Raw genomic sequence first — 19,058 nt, 5'->3', positions numbered from 1 at the left:
AAATTAAAAAATTTAAACATAATCAAATAAGTAATTATATATTTAATAAAAAATATTAAAAAAAAAATCAATAATATTAAAATTTATTATAATACATTTTTTTTAAATCGCCGGGTTTTTGTAGTGATTAAATTTATCATCACAAAGTCAGGTGATTCTCGAAGATGAGAGTCCTACTGTACGATTCTAATCCTTGTAAAGGCCGGGTTCGAATCCCGGTCAGGCATGACATTTTCACACGCTACAAAAATTGTCATTCATCTTATCCTCTGAAGTAATATCTAACGGTGGTCTCGGAGGTTAAAAAAAAAATCCTTGTAAAGGCAGTTGCTTTAATATGGATCTGAAAGCTAAACTGTAGATACCGATATTTTTTGGTGGTTGGGTATCAATGAACTATACGTCTCAGGAGCGGTCGACCTGAGTCTGTTCCAAATTCTAGATTACATATTTATCGGTACATTATATTATGTCTGCAGTTACTTCAGGCCTGGAAAGCTGGTAGCGGTTATTATATTTGCCTATATATACATACCCATACCCAGCAGTAACTGAAAAACTGGTTAGAGAAAAATAAAATATGTCTTTTTTTTAAATTTGTCAATGAATAAATAACTGAATCCGGCTAATGAAAATTTTTGGTTTTATTATCATAAAGGTACAAATAGAACTTAAATTAAAATTATTTTCAATATTTAAAATATTCATTAAATATGATTCTAACTGAATGAAAATAGAAATTAAAAAAAAAAATCGGTTTTTTTTTTAAATTGAGAGCCTATGGATCAGGGAAGGGTATTAAATTATTTTTGTAACGTTATTATTTAACAATATGCGTTATGATTATTAAACATTTGGAATTGGGGCAATTTTTTTCATTTTGGGGGGTCCCATACTCATGGAGAAGAATTCGGGTAGAAATCTCTTTTAAGAAAATTATCTTAATTTACTATTGAAAAAATAACATTCTAGGACAGCTAGAAAAAATTAATTATTTAATTTGGTCAGCGTAGCCGGTAAAATTATATAATTAAAACCTTTTTTATATTATTTTAAAGAATTCTGAGAGGATGTCCAGAGAATCATTTTTTTTTTGTGAAAGGATTTACTATTTATTTCCATAAATATTATCCTCTTAAGCATTTAATAAAATAAAAATTTAATTATAAAAATTGTTTTACTTAAAAAATAATTGTTAATTCTTTTAAAAATGAAATAAACGTCCATATTTTACTTAGTATTTATTTAAAAAAAACATTACCTAGAAAATGAATGGTAAATCATATATGTTATAGTCTGATATATTGGACCGGAAATAATAACAATTTCTCGAGGTAAATCAATGAGCGAAGTCGACTGGCGTGAAGGTGAGAATAACAGCCTGAATAAAAAAAAAAAGTAGGAAAACTAATTTTCATTTATCCAACCTCATTCCACTAACAATTTTCCCTTCTACCTTACCTCAAACCAACTTCACCAATTTGAGTGCTGTTTTTTTTTTATTCGGTAAAAAGTGGTAGGGATAACGAGCGTGCGGTGTAGAACTGACAACTGTACACTGCTCGGTTCACTGAGAGAGGCGTCAGTGTTGCTTTTCACTCTTTTACAGTCAGTTGTGTGTATCGTATAAGCGGGAAGCTTGTTATTATGTTTACTTGCCACTAGGCGCGCTACTAGTAGTCATTTTAGGTCTAGACCACACAACATATCAGATTCACCGTCAGTTGTTATCGAGACGTAAACATGTACGGTTGTTAGTACGTCGTAATTTAATATCGTGTTTGTTTCAAGTTGTGTGGCGTTATGTATAATTTATCCTAGTTAACAACGGTTTTACTATTATATTTTTTATAGTGTTGCTTGTATTACGTATATTTGTATGTAAATAAAGCATTAATTATTTGGTGATGTGACTATTTACATTTTTTTTAAATTGTGACATTTTTTTAAAATAAATAAACTTGTTTAATATATAAACTAAAATATTTTATAACAAGTTTTTCTTTTTTTTTACTGATTAATAAAGTAGACAAAAACCAAAAACGAAAATATTATTAAATTCTGTTGCATTTTTGAAATTAAATTCAAGATTTTTTTTTTCTAAAATTTTTACGTTGTTATAAGAATAAGGTAAGTCAAATTATATTAATAAATATTTTTAATGTATAATTAAAACTTAAAATTTTTAAACTTTTTGCTTATGTATACTGTTTGTGTATACTGATAGCTAATGAAATTCATTAGCTATCAGTATATTTTTATGTATTTCCAATTTCTTTAACTCGTTTATTGCATTAATGATGACGTAAAATGTAAGACATTGTTTAAATATTATTATTTTTTAATGGAAATATTAATTACCCCTTTTTACACGACTGCCCAAAAAGGAGTTTAATGTATTTTTGTTCCATTGTAACAGCTCAACAACTGATTTAGATGTATGACCCCGCGTTGGAATCCTTACGTTACCTGGAGTGTAGTAGGCTATCTATCTATCCATCTCTCATACTCTCTCTGTCTCTCTCTCTCTATATATATATATATGTTTAAATAAACAAAAATTGTCACCTGCACGCCCTTTGATTATCCAATATTAATGAACAATGTTTTTGGGCAGTCGTGAATTTAATTTGTAACATTTATCTCTTGTTTATTGTATTTACTCTTTCACAGTTTTTCACATGTTATTAATATCATGTGTAAAACTCTTCTACGTCCACATGTTGTTTTCAAATATTCATAAATATTTTAATTCGCATCAAGATATAATTATAATTTTTGTTAACCGATCATATCGGTTAACAAAAAGTCACTGATCGAATATTTATTTGGAAGGACCAAGGGAAACCATAAAGAAATTCTTGAACAGAGAAGAAAAATACGGTTAGTCAATATTAATAGATAAATATTTGATATGATTGGGATTTAAATATTTGGAAATAATTAAAGAAAAAAAATATATAATAATTTTTATCAGTGTTAATTCATAAAATGTTTAAAAACACGCTAAGCAATTTTGCATAAAATTCAAAGTTATCAGATTAGTATTATCTACAAATTTATCAACAATGTAATATTATTTTTTTAAACGGAAATCGTTTAATATCATTTTAAATAAATAAAATGCAAACATTTTTTACTTTGATAAATAATTTATTAAGATTAGAAGCATCCTTTTCTTGCAGGTCATATTATTATGCTGTGTCATGCGAAAATAATTATCTTCTCTAGTTTAATACACGTGTATATTATTAGTTTGTTTAATTTTTTATAGGAATAAATAAATATTTTTTAAGTAAAATTAGAATTTTAGTATATATATAAGCATGAAAATATTAGAATCTTTATTTACGTAATATCTGTCTACATTAATCACATAATATTTATCGGCACCAATCAAAATTTTGAACCCCATTTTTTATACATTGAAAAATACTTTAAAATATTTTGTTAAAGTTATCCGAAGATGTAATATATATATTTTTTGGGAGTGTACAATGAAAGAAATACATATTTAAATAAATATAAACAATAAAAGCTTATTAATTAATTAGGTCGCTTAAAATCGAAGAAATTCGCCTTGATGTTTTTTCAAACAAAATCAATTTGATTATACTGTATGTATTTATCATATAATATAATATATTGTTGTTAAACGCTGAGGACGTGCAAACATAACACGAAAGAGTTTAATCTTACTTGTTAAATAAAAGTTATGTTTTATTATTGTTAATTATTTTATCAAAATATGCCGTATTTTATATTACATATAAATATTAAAATTTACAGTATTTGATGTAACTTGTTGTTTCCTTATTCTTTAAATACTCTAGGAATTAAAACTATATTATTATAATTGGGTTACGTCTTTCAGTGTTACTTTTTATGTTTTTTTTTTTAAAAACAAAAACTAGTTTCGAGATTATCATTTCATCAAGGTATTATTTTAATAAATTTAATGTTAAAATTCAAACACAGTATTTTTAACGGATTTCTAAAGAATTTGAAAATCGCTTCTTCGCTTGGTCATGTTTATATACATATGTATGGTATAAGATTTTTCCGTCCGCTCTACTGGACGAAAATCTTAACCGATTGTGGGGCTATGTAAACCTTATTGGGCACTATTGATTTTCAAGCAAATCGATTCATAGGAATGAGAGTTAAGAGGCAAATAACAGGGTTTTTGGATACATTTTCGGTTTCTTTTCGTTCTACTCGGCGTAATTTTTTTTACATTTTCTTCAGAATAAATTGTTTTACGAAATAAGACTGGTTTGATGCTTATCAACTATTCTTTACAAAGCCTATGTAGAACTGGTGAAGCATAGAAAATACTTTTATTTATACTGTCATATGTAATATATACCAAATTAAATTTTTAATTATAGACTACTAGAAAATAATTTTTTTACTTAAATTTTGATATCCTAACGGAAAAACTACTTAAAAAATAATACAACAAATATTTTTTAACAGATTTACAAAGAAGTTGTACAAATCGCTACTGCGTCCGATCAGATTTTATAAGGGTGTATTGTGGGGGGGGGGGGGGGGAGAGGTAAACTTTTCTTTCCGTTTTGGAGTCTCTTAAGTCTACTATATTTATACGTATACGATTTTTTTCCACTCTGCCGGACGCAAATCTTAATCGATTTTGAGGAAACTTGGTGGGGCGATGTAAATCTATTGGGAATAGAGCTGTATTGATTTCCAAGCAAATTGGTTCAAAGGAACGGAAGTTAAAGCCAAAAAAACGGGGTTATGGGTATATTTCCAATTTTTTTTTTGTTCTACTGGGCGCTATTTTTAACCGGTTTTGATAAAACTTGGTAGGATGATGTAAATCCTAGTACAAATAGTAGATTATCATGTAAACTGGTTCACAGGAACCGGTGTTCGAGATAAAAATTTTTTTTGGTATGTTTTCAAAGTTAACTAAATCCGAAAATCTTCTGACGCACTTATTTCGACATATTTTTTTAAATTTATGACGTGATGATATATTCTCTTCGAACCAATATTAATATTAAAAAAAAAAAATTACGATATGTTTAATAAATATTTTTGATTTTATTATTCTAATAATAATGTGTGAATAAATTAATTTAATTCGTTTTATATAACATCTGTTCAATATAATAGATTTTATAACTGTGAGAGATTTGTTTTTCATTTCATCAATTTAATTGATTTTTGTTGTTTATTTTTAATTATTCTTAATTGAAGTTTATTGATTATTATTATTAAATACATCTTATTTTCATTGTATTACTATTACAGTTATTATATTTAGTTTCAACTTTGTGTGATTTAACCGGAAATTCATTATTTTTTCTGTTTATGTAAAACTTATATAGTTCCACAAATCTAACTTATAAAAGTAAATCGATCTTGTTGAAGAAGTTGTTATGAAGTAATTTTAATTAAAAACTTTAAGTTTTTAATTAAAATTACTTTCCATGATGGATTAGTAGCATCTCATCCTTTCATCCTGAGGGTTTACGGGTTCGAATCCCGGTCAGTCATAGCATTTTTTATACCCTACAGTGGTTCCCAAATTTTTCCAAAAATTTTTCCATGGCGCTCTACCCTAAGTAAAAGTATGACTACTCGTAAGTAAGAGATAAAAATAACTAAAACTCGTGTATTTTCATTTAATTTTTATATTTTTAACATTAAATTAATATTTATAAATGTCTTGGTTCAATTAATTATGAAGCTTTTACAATATTTTGCGGCACTCCTGTGAAGAGGCCGCGGCTCTCCGGGGCACCGAGGCGCACAGTTTGGGAATCACTGCCTTATAGCATTTTAATTCATACGTACAAGTTTTAAAAAAATTAGAAATCTTAATATATTTTCTAAAAATTTCTAGATTTAATTTTTTTTATAAAATTATATTAAAATATTGCATAGAAAACTTATGGGTGGGGGGGGGAAGGAAAACTAGTATTATTTAAAACTAGTCGTATTAAACGTTATTCGCCCACGTTATTAGAAGAAAAACAAATTTTTTTAATTTAATTTTTATTATAAAATTTAATAAAAATATATATCTAAAATAAATGTTGAAAATCTAAATAATGTTGAAAATGTAGCTAACATGTAAAGTACATGAAAGGATCTGAGTGGCAGACCATTGTACAGATGATCTTAAGTAAATGAAGATGAAGATTAAGTAAAAGCTTCAGATATTATCGTCTGCACCTTTAGATTTTTACAACCATGACTGGAGTAAGGATATTTAACTTTTTATTCTTATTTTACCAATTTTTAATTAAAAAAAATTTCCTTTAACATCATATTAATAATATTAATACAACAAAAAAAATTAAGAAAAATAAAATAAAAATAATAAAATAGAGATATTTAAGTATCTAGAGGAAATAATTTAACCAGATGGATTAGGTAAAGAAGTAAATAAAGTATAACGATCAGTAAAATGTAGAAAGCCTACGCCTTGATAAAGAGTAGTATTGATGAAAAAGAATATCTAGGACGGGTAAGATCGGGCAGTATCACAGTAATCACTATTGGATATATCACAGTAATCGATATGAAGTCTTGTATGATGAAGAATGCGTAAAGTAAATCAGAGAAAAGTCGACAAAAAAAAAACATTTGAGCCAAGGAAAAGAGATAAGGGTTGGAAAATGTGGAAGAAGAATAAACTCTACCTCAAAACAGACAGCTTTACAACAGCATACGAAAACGAAGATTAGTATTTTATGGATTTTTAAAAAGAATGAGCCTAATAGAATAACCAAGAAGATTTTTTAATAATTGTAATTGAGACAAATATAACGCCAGTTGGTTCAAACAGATCACAAAAATCTCACAATTTCAGGTATAAAAGTTACAGACATAAAGAGCAGTAACACATTATAAAGAAAATACAGGACTATGAAGGAATCCAAAAAGGAAACTGAGTGTTTTATAATAAGAAATGATCTAAATAGAGAAAGAAACTCCATAGCTCGAAAATGAAGAGTCCATATCTTTGAATTAGGGGGGGGGGTGTATAAGAAACTGTTTTCTGTCTTCTATTATATTATTCGATTTTTACTTTCCTGTCTATATAGCAGCTACAACGATGAAGAGAAATTTTGGTGATTGGTCAAAATTGTGGATTTCCAATTTTCACCGAATCTTAACGAATTGACCCTTAAGGACCTCAGAAAACCGAAAAATGGCATCGAAATTTCCGCGTCAAAATGTCCCTACGTATTTAGGTATGTATTATATAAGTTTGCGTGTAAATTAACTTATATCTCCAGAACTACTTGACCGATTTTCACCTAACTTGGGTACAATATTTTTATAGTAAGGACATTGATGGTATTAAATTTTCAATTCAAAATGTCAGTTAGTGGGGGTTAAAGGGGGAAAAACGAAATTATCTCCAAATTTTGTATAATTAAGATTATATTTTTTTGATAATTTTGTGAATATTAAAGAGTAAACTTCTGTAAAAAAAAATGTTTTGCTAAACTTCACCCCCACCTCTAAAAATGGTTTTCGGTGTTGGCCTATAAATAACCTTATATTTTCAATAACCTTATTTACTACTCGACCAATTTTGACCAAACTTGTTTAGATTATTTCTGTGTATGGGTCATTATTGCTAAAAAATTTTCAGTTTAAAAGGTCAGGGAGTGGGGAATACAGGGGGGAAAAACGGAATCGTCTCCAGATATTGCATAATTAAGGTTATATTTTTTTTGTTGATAATTTTGTGAATATTAATTAACAACTTTTGTAAAAAAAAAACTTTTCGTTAAATTTTGCGCCCACCCCTGAAAATGGTATTAATTTTCAAGACTTATAGAAGGCAGCACAAGGGTTGATTTTCGTTTCATTTAAAAAAAATATATTCTTATGAACAATTATAAAAGAAAAATCTTTTTGCTAAATTGCACCCCCACTCCAAAAAATATTTATAATTTTGAAACGTTGTAGAAGGCAGTACAGTGGATCGTTTTCGTTGCAGTATTATTCTATTTATATTTCGTTGGATCCACAAATTTGTTCCCCATCAAAGTGGGGTCTTAACCCAGCCATCTCCCCTTCCTTAACATCTCACATCCCACTTAGCGGTCGGACTTCTGCTGTAATCGTCTGCTATGTTTGACGTCACAGGTGATTGGGAGTCTTTTCTCTGATTCTTCCCCACTTTTTCTTCTTTTTTTTTTATCCAGTTTAATCATATTTGAATGAAATTTAATTATCAATGTCAATTTCGGTGGAAAACGCATTTTTAATTATAAAAATCAACTTTCGATTAGAAAAAACAGGTACTTTTTCGTAGCCCCCTTCGTACCCCCCTTCCCCCACCCATCAAAGGTTTTCAAGTTTTTCACCTGGAAATAACTCAAAGTAGCAGGAAATATTGATTATAATAATAATAACCAGGTTGGAGGAATAACCCAGTAATCCGATATAACCATTTATTTATTTTATAAATAATATCTTTTTCTTTTTCCTGTTTAGCCTCCCAGAATTACCTCCCAGATATTACTTCAGAGGATGAATGAGGATATGAGTGTAAATTAAGTGCAGTCTTGTTCAGTCTCAGTTCGACCATTCCTGAGATGTGTGGTTAATTGAAACCCAACCTCCAAAGAACACCGGTATCCACGTTCTAGTATTCAAATACGTATAAAAGTAACTGATTTTACTAGGACTTTAACGATGGAACTCTCGACTTCCAAATCAGCTGATTTAGGGTGACACGTTCACCACCAGACCAATCCGCCGGTGGGTTTATAAATATAATCTAACCAAACTTAACCTATGCCTGTTTCGCTCGCTAACCTTGACCAATTAAGTATTGTTTTGATTATTTAAATAATAAATAATTGCAATCACAGAAAAGACCACATTCGGTACTTTTTGCTATAACTATTTTCTACCTTCCATTCAAGTTTCCTTTCTGATCGGTTTTTCTTCACGGCACTTTTGTTTTTTATATACCCAATGATAATTTTTTGCATGTATTTTCTTAGGCATTTCGTGTTTCATCATACATATTCTGGTCTTACGATTGATTCTTCTATCTTGAAGAAACCTCATCGTTTTTTCTTTCGTATCAATATTTATAATGTGAAAAACGAATGTCACTTGAGATGAGACGGTATGATGTAGACTAATCGACAAAATTGATATAAGTAATCGATGTTATAATATTTCGAATAACAATTATACAGTAATCCGTATTTCTAAACAATGCTGGGATCTTTTCTATGATCCCCCCCCCCCAATATAAAAAATGGATTCTCCATTCCAAAATGAAGTGAATATTTTAAGTATTTCCCCAACGATTAATAATGGAAAATATTACATTTATTGGGAGGAGGAATAACAGAAAAGTACTGTGAGTGGTAAAATTAAATAAATTAATAATACTTAGAGCGTAAAAATTTATTTAAAGTGGCCGCTAGTACCGCTAAACCTGCGTGAATTAAAACGGTATACGCGCGCGCTTTAGTTAGAATCATTGAATTAAACACACAAAAAATATTGTATTTAAACAAAATGATAAATATTTTTAATTAAGTCGTGTGTGTAAGCCGTGGATCAGAAAAAAAGCCGCGTGATGGAAAAGTCCTACAACAATGTTGTCAGCTTTTTTTTTATTTGTTATAAAACATTTTCTTATATTGTAATTAATAAACAAATATGTTATTTAAATAGATTTATAATTATAAATTCTTTATATCACATTATGAGTGGATGACCTTGATCAATCAGCGTAGCAAATGACACTATGGAAGTGAGAAGTTATGTTTTATTTTTTGCCACTCGCTCCTCTTAGCACACGCAAGCAAATTTATTAAACGATTGTTTTACTAAATTTATTAACGAAACTTATGGAATTTATCGCAGTTTTTTTTATAGAATTTTCTTACAAATAAACTCTATTTTCTTAAATTAAGGCTTATAAATATATTATAAAATGAAAGAAGATGAACAGTTTACTTAGCTTGCTACTTCCTTGAGCCTCCGAAATTATTTGGAGTTAAAAAGGGAATATTACGAGAGTGAAAAAAGAAATAAATTAACTTTTTCAAAAACTATCATAGGTTTATGGTATAACGTAATCAATTTACAGCGGTATCCCTACAATATAGTTACACCTTTATGTAGAAATTCTTGTTTTCAGTAACTCGATAAGGATTTCCAATTTTTTTTAAATAATTCTTTTTCTGTATTCTAAAATAAATTGTGGTAGCGATTTTGAAGGAATACTTTTCAATATATACCAATATATTTTGTTCTAAAACGTATGCATTTCCAGAGAAAAATCCCTTTTAGATGTGCTTCATTTATCAAGCGTTTACAATACATTTAATACTCTCAATAGAAAACTTTTTTTTTTTTTTTATAAATTATTTTCATCAAAAATATATATAAAAAAAAAACAAAAAAGTAAGTTTAAAAAATTGTTTTTTTTTTTATAGAACAAATATCCTTGACAACCCTACCATTAAATTATAAATAAAGATCTTTGGGATAATCAATTCAAATTTAATTATTTTTTAAATGAAAATTCTGTTTGTTGTCCAGTTTAAACTAATTTTTTTCTAATAATTTTTTAACTTGCATTTAGATTTTTTGATTTCGAAAAATGATATTAAATGTGTACATCTTCACTTAAAATGACGTATTTCAGAATAATTATTTCTTTTTGCATAAAACTTTTACTTAGTTAATTAATATTAATTTGAAATGAAAAAAAAATAACAACACACGGAACAAAATTATATAATAAAAAGAAATGTTTTGTAGAAAGATTAGAAAAATAATAATTTAAAATTATTGTCATCGCCGACCGTCATGGTCAACAGTAAAAAATATTCAATTGATGTATTGTTATTGTATTTCCTAGTATTTTCTTTAGACAGCATTTTCTATTTATCAATGAAAGTGTACGCGTGCCTTTAGTTTAATTTCTTAGAATTACACACACACACACACACACACACACACACACAGAGAGAGAGAGAGAGAGAGAGAGAGAGAGAGAGAGTGAGAGAGAGAAGGAGGGAGAGAGAAGCACGCACAATTTAATATTGCAATTGTTATCTTAAGTTACTATCTATTATTGTTATTATTATTATTATTATTATTATTATTATTATTATTATTATTATTATTATTTAATCTATTTCTTTACATTTTACTACGACTGTAGTTAGTACGACTTCTAACTTCATTATTTATTTATGATACAACTAACTCTCAACTAAATTATTTATGTAAATTTTTATATTTTTTTATACTGTCTTCAGTCATTTGACTGGTTTGATGCACCTCTCCAAGATACCCTATCTAGTGCTAGTCGTTTCATTTCGGTATACCCTCTACATCCTACATACCTAACAATTTGTTTTACATATTCCAAACGTTGCCTGCCTACATAATTTTTTCCTTCTACCTGTCCCTCCAACATTAAGGGAACTATTCCAGGATGCCTTAATATGTGGCCTACAATAAGTCTGTCTCTTCTTTTAGCTATATTTTTTTAAATGATTCTTTCTTCATCAATTTGCCGCAACAACTCTTCGTTTATCACTTTATTCACCCGTCTGATTTTTAACATTCTCCTATAGCACCACGTTCCAAAGTTTCTAATCTTTTCTTCTCAGGTACTCCGATCGTCCAAATTTCACTTCCATATAAAGCTATGCTCCAAATATATACTTCAAAAATCTTTTCCTGACATTTAAATTAATTTTTGATGTAAACAAATTATATTTCTGACTGAAGGCTCGTTTCGTCTGTGCTATTCGGCATTTTATGTCGCTTCTGCTTCGTCCATCTTTAGTAATTCTACTTCCCAAATAACAAAATTCTTCTACCTCCATAATCTTTTCTCCTCCATTTTCACATCCAGTGGTCCATCTTTGTTATTTCTACTACATTTCATTACTTTCGTTTTATTCTTCTTTATTTTCACGCGGTAGTTCTTGTGTAGGACTTCATCCATGCCATTCATTGTTTCTTCTAAATCCTTTTTACTCTCGGCTGGAATTACTATATCATCAGCAAATCGTAGCATCTTTATCTTTTCACCTTGCACTGTTACTCCCAATCTAAATTGTTCTTTAACATCATTAACTGCTACTTCTGTGTAAAGATTAAAAAGTAACGGGGATAGGAAACATCCTTGTCGGACTCCCTTTCCTAATACGGCTTCTTTCTTATGTTCAATTATTACTGTTGCTGTTTGGTTCCTGTAAATGTTAACAGTTGTGTTTCTACCTCTGTATTTAAACCATAATTTTTTTTGGTTCCGCAAGATAGTAAAAAAGGCGTATGTATTTCTGCGCTCCTGTGCACTACCGACTAAACCTCCACTCCTGGAGACCTGCCCCTCCAGGGGAATAGCTGGTAAAGTATTACTTCAGAACGGGTGGGGGGTAAGCGCCGACACAGACACACACACACACACATTCAGACGATAAAGCAAATAACAAGGCACATAAACACACAAAAACAGATCCACACATAACTAAAAAACCAGCACAAAACAACACCAAACATACTAACACGTATACTCCACTCACGCACACACACCCACACCAACAACTCTCGCAACACCTATACTTATTTCTTTTTCCTGATTAGCCACCAGGAATTACCGTTCAGGTATTAGTTCAAGGATGAATGAGGATGATATGTATGAGTGTAAATGAAGTGTAGTCTTGTATAGTGTCAGTTCGACCATTCCTAAGATGTGTGGTTAATTGAAACCCAACCGTTACACCGGTATCTACGATTTAGTATTCAAATCCGTATAAAAATAACTGCCTTTACTAGGATTTGAACGATGGAACTCTCGACTTCCAAATCAGCTGATTTGCAAAGACGCGTTCACTACTAGACCAACCCGGTGGTTAACACTCATACTTACCGTACGCATACTTACATGCCATCAGCTTTAGCTCGGAAGTGGGGGAAGCCACCGGGACCCCAGCCGGTAGAATGCCCGCGGCTTCATTGCATCCAGCCGACCCCCACAAGATTGGGGGGCCCTCTAGACACTAGCCTGCGGCTCTATTCCCTGCACCGGGGCGCCAGGGCCTCTATTTAACCTATGGCTTTCTTTAGGAGAAACTGATTTCTCCGTAACTGCTTTAGCATTTCGGGCAACAGCCGTCCAGTGATTCTCACTAATTTCCTATAAGGCCTCAGGTTCAAACATGGCCTCTCTGCCAATAGCATCCACGATTTCTTCAAGCTCTACCACAAATCTAGAACAGAGAAAAAGTACATGAAAAGGCGACTCTTCAACCCCACAAGCAGGGCAGCTATCTGAGTGAACACTAATAATTTATCGGGGGTTGTACCCCATTTTAATGCTCTTCATACGTTTAAATATATATGACGGAAGAATGGGAGTAAAAATTAATCTACAACGGAAGTAAAATTCGTATTCTCTGTATAACAATTTTCCATTCTATAATATAATTAATATAAAATCTCAAGCTAATTATTGAATAAAACGGATAAGAATAATGCGCGTAGAATATGCAAAACAATGTGCTAGTATAATTATCATATCAATTATCTATCATTCAGTAATTAATTTCTAAATGTTATTAATTTAATGTGCAAGTAATAACTAATTACAAATTGCAAAACTATACTTTTAAATATGTATAGGTAGTTGTGTTTATATGCGTGGAATGTTAATATGTTCACGCATAGATATATATATATATATAATACTTGGTATACTGCAGCTATATTAATTATATGTATATTATGTTATCATAGAGGTAGTATTTGAGGAGGACAGAGCTTGTTACACGTTTTAATAATAGTTAATTTTTAAAATAATAATTTTTTTCTTTATAATTACATATTACGATTAAATTAAGTCTATATATAATTTTATTTATACGTATGTTGCATACAAACACACACATACAAAACACCATTTATCCCATGGGGGTTGTGGGGTTATAAAGAGAGAGAGAGAGAGCTTTCTATCTGCTAATGAGAAAAAGTGATTAAATTTATTAATTGTTTTTAATTAGTTATTCTACTGGTTATTTTTTTTTTTAATGTACCAAAAATAAAATACAAAATAATTAGTTATGAAATATATATATATATATGTTAACGTACGGCTTTCACATTTATTAAAATTTGTTTAATTAAAAATATTATAGCCCGTGTTTATAATAAAATGGTATCTATATTAGAATGAACATATCATATAAATGCGATCAAAAACAGGTAATTATTATTGTTACGTTACATATAACTTACATGTAACCTTTTTTTTATCATCTGAAATTATATTAATTAATTTACTAATTATATTTTTCATTCAGTTATAATAATTATTATTATTTTATAATTATTTTTACTTCAGTATCTTTTTTAAAAGCAATTATAGTATTGATTTTAATTAAAATTTTTAATTATTAATTTTTTTAATTAATATACTTTTGTTAACTGATTGTGTTAGGAAACATATTTAAAAAAATACATATAAACGACTTCAAACTTTTTTAAGACTATTGATCGAGTTTTTTAAAAAAAATAACCAATTGACATTATTCAGGAAAAAGAATTGGTTAAAAGATAGAAAAAAAAAACGAACAAATGTAGTAAAATAACCCTTAATTCAAAATAAAATATATGGAAGACGGATGGAATAAAGCGTGGATAAAAATTGCATATCCCCTATAATGTAGCAAGAAGGTAAAAAAAATACTAAAAAAATAATCAACAGTGACGTTACATTTCTAGAATATTATTTTTATCATCAGAAATGTTAAAGAAAAAAGTAAGCCTGTTAAAAGATTGAATATTTATAAGCTGATGTTAGAAAAAACTGAAACAACAATAAAGAAGTATTTGATTCCTTAACCTATAGAAGATTAGTTTTAAAACCTAAAAAACAATCTGATGTGGACATCACATGACTTCCTTGTACGCCTATTAAATTACATTTACACTTTTTTTTTTTTTTTAAATGATAAGTACATACAATTTTATATCATTAAAAACTTCTGATATTTTTTCATTTTAGTTATAGAATATTATTTATCGTAAAACTTTTTTTTCAGTGAGAGGTTAATAATTATTAATAATATATTAATTAATAAATTAATCAATATATTAAAATTAAAAAAAAAGTTAAAGAAAAAGGAGATGAATTCGAACCGATGTGTTTTCCCCTTGAAAGTATTTCATTGATTAAAATTTTATTTGGCTATAACTCTGAAACCAATGAAAAAAAGTACCACTTATGACATATATTTGAAAAGCTCTCAATGGGAGCTTATTACTACAGTTAAGGAAAAGTCTTTCTAGACATAATAGTTATTTTTACACGAATTTGAATACTAGATCATGATACTGGTGTTCTTTGGTGGTTGGGTTTCAATTAATCACAGATCTCAGGAATGGTTGAACTGAGACTGTGCAAGGCTACACTTTATTTACACTCATACATATCATCCTCTGAAGTATTATCTGAAAGGTAATTACCGGAGGCTAAACAGGAAAAAGAAAAGTAGGTAAAAACAGTAGTTGTACAACTGACTCAAAAATAAAATAAATACTTTGGTGGGAATTTGGGTGTGAGGGAGCCGATCAAAAATATCGATTTTTGGAATTTTAAACCGTTTTTGGTTTATTTTAAAGTTTCATTATTTTTTCGTTATACAAGAATAAATAATCCATGCCAGGAATGTATTAAAATTTTGTTGTCATTTTTTTTTTACATAATTTCGATATTGTAATGTTTTCTAAAACTGATAACGACTATTTAACTTTGAAATTTCCATTTAATACAACATTTTTAATTCTCGTGAGCAGTTGTGAGCGTAAATAGTAAGAATAATAATAATGAAAATGTTAAAATTATAAGATAGGACACGAATTTAGATCTCTCTCTCTCTCTCTCTTCTATACACTATAAAAACCTGTAAGTATTTTTTATTAACTGGTCTATAAATCATCAATTCTGGTCATTTTAACTATAATAAATAAAAAAAAAAAGATATAAAGGGAAAAGATAATTTGACAATCCATTTTTATTTTTATTTTTTTATAACCAAACAAATTATGATCATTTCAAACTATTTTTCTCCCAATATTAACTGCATAACAACATTTTTCTCTTCATTTTTAGAATTAAATTACAAAATAGAAAACCTTTTTTTTCTCACTTCTAAAATTGTTGATAAAATAACCATGAAAAATCAATTTGAAACACTTTATATTGCGTAAGTTTAAATTTATTATGGTTTTTTCTTTTATTTATTTTTTATATCGTTCAATTTTGCTACTTGAAGATTAAATTTTTTATTATTATTATTATTATTATTATTGTTTAAAAAACTTTATATTAATAAAATAATAGCTAAAATTATAAAATGAAGAATGTTACTTACAAAAAAACTGCCCTAAAAAATAAAAAATAAATATTTTTTTAAAATTAAGCGCCTTAAGCGATTACCGCCGAAAATTGAGACCGAAAAGTAATCCCCCTGCCGCACTCGGATTAGGCGGTGTGTCAGCAGAGCCACAATACCGGCACGCCGTAGACGCTCTGCACCGGAACCTTGCCAGATAGGAACCGAAATCTCCATGTTCAGTCACGAACTGAGTGAGGCGAAAGTTTCCAGATCTTACACCAAGTCCCAAGGATCCCCAGATATTACACCAGCAGGTTTTCTCCTTTGAAGGTATTTCAAATTTTATTTTTTATAAAAACTGTAATACACTTGACGAATCGAAGGATAACATTGAAAGTGAGATTTCAAATATCCCGAAAATTGGCTGTAAATGTTATAAAACCTGTACGAACCTGCATCGGGATCACAGAAATCATTTTGAACATCTATTGTAAAGTTACTGTAACTTTAACAGAATGTACTGTTAGAATGAAAGAAGTTATGACTGTAAAAGGATTTTAATCGATGAGATTATTTAAATTTTTTAACTCTATTATAATATTTTATCTCCTGATGATGATTTTGAAATAAACCGAAACATCTTGAGTCACACTTAATTTGCTGGTAAGATGGATTTTTCATTTTTAATAATTTATTGTAAAGTTATTGAATGTAATTTGAAATTACTGTATAAGTATTTTAATAATATTTTTGTAATAAATTCATGTCGTCAAACAAAGGTGTTGCGTCCTTTTTTTAAAAACCCGTTATTTAAATCCATATAAAAGCGATTAAATTTTACTAGGAGATGAATCTCAGAAACCTTCGGCTTATCATCAGTTAATATCACCGATAATCATCAGTTAATTGAATTGACGGTGAGTTAACCAGTTCGGTGGACTATTGCATAAACTAAATCTTTTTTCTACCATTCTGAGTTACAGAGGAGGTTTTTTCGTACTTAAGTTTCTATAACATTAGAGTCTTTAACATTTTCCGTTTTGGGTAAAAATAAATAAATATATTTCAACTGGTTTTATTTGTTTGTATAATATTTTATACAAACAACACAAATGAGTGGTATTCCATTCATTTCACATGATGAAACACATCATTTCGTAATATTATTTACTATTTCATCCGTAATAAATTAGATAATTTCTGTAATCAATCTATTCAGTAATTAAAGAGGGTACATTACAATTACTATTACAATATTATGTAATCGAGGATAATGTGGCGTGTGATATCCGTAACGTTTCCTAATGGCACCGATAGTCGACTACGTATTTCAGTATGCAATAGTACTAATCATTACAGTTAACACGGCTAGAGTTTACTGAGGGATTCTACGGTATTGGGCACTGATTCCAGTTATCGGTTAATGTTTGCCAAATGTTGTAGTGTAGTAACTAGATGTGTTAATCGTTTAAACGTTACCAATAGCATTCTGTCATGCGTTAAATAGATAAAAGCATTCACCCTTAATCCCTTATTTATCCTTTCTAGGATTATTTATCTGTTAATTTTGACAATTTGTCAGTTAATATTGTCATTGACATTTATGTAATTTGTATAAAAATGAAAGTTAATCAGTTAAATATATATTTTTTCTGATTGAATAATTTTTTAATCAGTTATATTTTATAAATTTTAAAACAAGATTATGCTAAAAAATTGTTTAAAAAAATCTTTCCTTAAAATATAATCCTGGATGACGATTTTTGGATTATTAAACAATCAGTTATTGGAAATTGTTTATAAATAAAAAATAACAATAAATATTAATTAAAAAAATAAAAATCCCTTTCGGCATGCCGGAAGGCGGAGGTATAGTTCACCGGTGCAAAAGATTTCCACCGTAAAGTTAAGAAATATTTCAAATTTACTCAGTACGATTATGGTTTCATGTGAAAAAAAAGTTTCACATGTTTACCATACGACAAGCCCCATCTTCTTACAATTCAAACAATATTTTGGTCATCCCTTGCCGTAAGTTGTGGTCATATCAAAATTTGTTTCAGTCAAAAGTTTTAGGTAATGTTTAGAGGACTAATGACCACTTTAAATTGATTCGATACTACGCCTATTAAGGGAGGTATGATTTACTTTGTCCTCGAAACTCCATTTTTTCCACCCTCTGGGCCAATGGTTGGCGATATCAAAAAATTTTACTCAGATAAGTTTTACGCCTTTATCCAAAAAATAGTAGAAACTTTAAACGAATTCGATATTTTACTTAATAACAAAGTTATAGTGATATTTTGTTTTCACGAAATGGTCCGATTATGGCCGTTAACGAACTCGACCAAGATTTTTGGACGAGTTATTTTTAAGAAACAATTTGGTAGTGATTGGCGCAAAATTACGGCAGTTATCGTGTACACAAAAAAGTGAAATATGTATATAAATGCATATATAAACTTTTGAGCTGATGGTGGATTCGGGGCTAAGGGACGTGAAACGCGAAGATATTTCCAAATTTTCCGGAAGTTAAATCATGGTACCCATTACAATAAGCAGTTTTCTTATGAAATCTACCTAAAATAATAATATTTTACGAAAATTATGAAATGAGTATTTTTAACAGGGTTTTTCTTATAGAATAAGATTAAAAAACTCGATTTTAGTTAC

At 28.9% G+C, this 19,058-nt stretch overlaps 1 long non-coding RNA gene across 1 annotated transcript in view; it reads left to right on the top strand.

Annotated features, from left to right (window-relative positions):
* The first annotated feature begins 1,951 nt into the window (after positions 1-1,951).
* Positions 1,952-19,058, top strand: part of LOC142331992 (uncharacterized) — a 353,134-nt gene continuing 336,027 nt past the window's right edge. The window contains exon 1 of the long non-coding RNA XR_012758115.1: positions 1,952-2,130. This is a non-coding gene — a long non-coding RNA (uncharacterized LOC142331992). The remainder of the gene's footprint in view (positions 2,131-19,058) is intronic.

The sequence above is a fragment of the Lycorma delicatula genome, chromosome 11, assembly GCF_047948215.1.
Source record: "Lycorma delicatula isolate Av1 chromosome 11, ASM4794821v1, whole genome shotgun sequence".
Taxonomy (NCBI): domain Eukaryota; kingdom Metazoa; phylum Arthropoda; class Insecta; order Hemiptera; family Fulgoridae; genus Lycorma; species Lycorma delicatula.
Note: the sequence above shows the minus strand (reverse complement) of the source record. Positions and strands in the feature narration are given on the sequence as shown.